Source organism: Molossus molossus, unplaced genomic scaffold, assembly GCF_014108415.1.
Source record: "Molossus molossus isolate mMolMol1 unplaced genomic scaffold, mMolMol1.p scaffold_m16_p_11, whole genome shotgun sequence".
NCBI classification, from domain to species: Eukaryota; Metazoa; Chordata; class Mammalia; order Chiroptera; family Molossidae; genus Molossus; species Molossus molossus.
The window spans coordinates 55,138,073-55,140,111 of record NW_023425346.1 but is presented as its reverse complement, the minus strand read 5'-3'; the positions used below and the strand labels follow the sequence as shown (position 1 = coordinate 55,140,111).

At 48.6% G+C, this 2,039-nt stretch overlaps 1 pseudogene; it reads left to right on the top strand.

Moving 5' to 3' along the window:
• The first annotated feature begins 614 nt into the window (after nt 1-614).
• LOC118625000 lies at nt 615-1,746 on the top strand (annotated as a pseudogene).
• Nucleotides 1,747-2,039: the final 293 nt, after the last annotated feature.

The following is a 2,039-nucleotide window of genomic DNA, read 5'->3' as shown; positions in this document are numbered from 1 at the left end:
TCCTAAATGAAGTGACCAGGAATGAATACCTAATAACTGCATCGTGTCCCTTGTAGGTTTAGCAGAGTAATGAACACAGAGTAGGCATAATTTGTTGATTGATTTAAGAGAAGTGAGAGACTTGTCCAAGTCCATTGTCTCTGAGTCATTGTTTCCTCACATGGACTCAATTTCATTGTGCACTTTATGAAAAACAATCTTCCTTCTAATTTGTGGAAAGAATTACTACAGTGATTAATATCTATTAATATGGATCAACAAAGAAGATATAAATTAAACCATAACAGTTTAATTTGAAATGCATTTAATTTGAAGTTAGTGATTTTCCCATTTCTTATGAAGTTTGTACATTTACAATACTTTAAATAAGATTAGGTGATTAGTTCATTAGATTGCTGTTACTTTTTTAAAAAAATTATGTTTTTTAATCTTTACCCAAGGATATTTTTCTCTTTATCTTCAGATAGAGTGGGAGGGAGAGTGAGGGAGAGAAAGGGAGGAGAGAGAAACATCACGTGAGAGGGACCATCGACTGGTTGCCTCCCGCAGGGCCCAAACCAGGGCCAGGGACAAACCACAGCCGAGGTATATGCCCTTGGCAGGAATTGACAGCCATGGGCTGTCTCGGAAACGGTAAGACGCAACGAGAAGGCGCAGCGTGAGGCCAACAGAAAGATCGAGAAGCAGCTGCAGAAGGACAAGCAGGTCTACTGGGCCGCGCACCGCTGCTGCTGGGTGCTGGAGAGTCTGGTAGAAGCACCATTGTGAAGCAGAAGAGGATCCTGCATGTTAGTGGGTTAAATGGAGAGGACGCGAAGAGGACCCGCAGGATGCCAGGAGCAACAGCGATGGCGAGAAGGCCACCAAAGTGCAGGGCACCAAAAACAACCTGAAGGAGGCCATTGAAACCATCGTGGCCATGAGCAACCTGGTGCCACCCGTGGAGCTGGCCAACCCTGAGAACCAGTTCCGCGTGGACTACATCCTGAGCGTGATGAACGTGCCTGACTCACTTCCCTCCCGAATTCTACTGGCACCCCACGGCCCTGGGGGGGACGAAGGAGTCCGCCCCTGCTGCGGGCGCTCCAGCGTACCAGCTGATCGACGGTGCGCAGTACCTTCTGGACAAGGTTACGGTGTCATCAAGCGGGCCGACTATGTCCCCAGCGATCAGGACCTGCTTCACTGCCGCGGTCTGACTTCTGGAGTCTTTGAGACCAAGTTCCAGGTGGACAAAGTCAACTTCCACATGTTTAATGTTGGTGGCCAGCGCGACGAGCGCCGCAAATGGATCCAATGCTTCAATGATGTGACTGCCATCATCTTCGTGGTGGCCAGCAGCAGCTACAACATGGGCATTTGGGAGGACAACCAGACCAACGTCTGCAGGAGGCCCTGAACTTCTTCAAGCGCATCTGGAACAACAGAGGCTGTGCACCATCTCTGTGATTCTGTTCCTCAGCAAGCAAGGCCTGCTCGCTGAGAAAGTCCTTGCTGGAAAATCGAACATTGAGGAGCACTTTCCAGAATTTGCTCGCTACACTACTCCTGAGGATGCTACTCCCGAGCCTGGAGAGGACCCGCCCGTGACCGGGGCCCAGAACTTCATCCGCGATGAGTTTCTGCGAATCAGCACTGCCGGAGGAGACGCGCCGCTACTGCTACCCGCACTGTGGACACCAAGGACGTCCGCCGCGTGTTGACGACGGCCGGCGCGTGCACCTCCGTCAGCACGAGCCGCTCTAAGAAGGGAACCCCCAAATTTAATTAAAGCCTTAAGCATAATTAATTAAAAGTAAAATGTAATTGTACACGCAGTTAATCACCCATCATAGGGCATGATTGACAAGGCAACCTTTCCCTCCCCGTTGAGTGATTTTGCAGAACCCCTCTTCCCTTTCAGCTTGCTTAAATATTCCAAATTTAGAAAGCTTAAGGCAGCCTTCAGAGAAAGATAAAGAAAAAAGGCCAAAATGGTTCCCTCTCTCTTTGAGTAATTAAAATAACAGCAGCAAACAGAAATAAAGAAATAAAAGAAT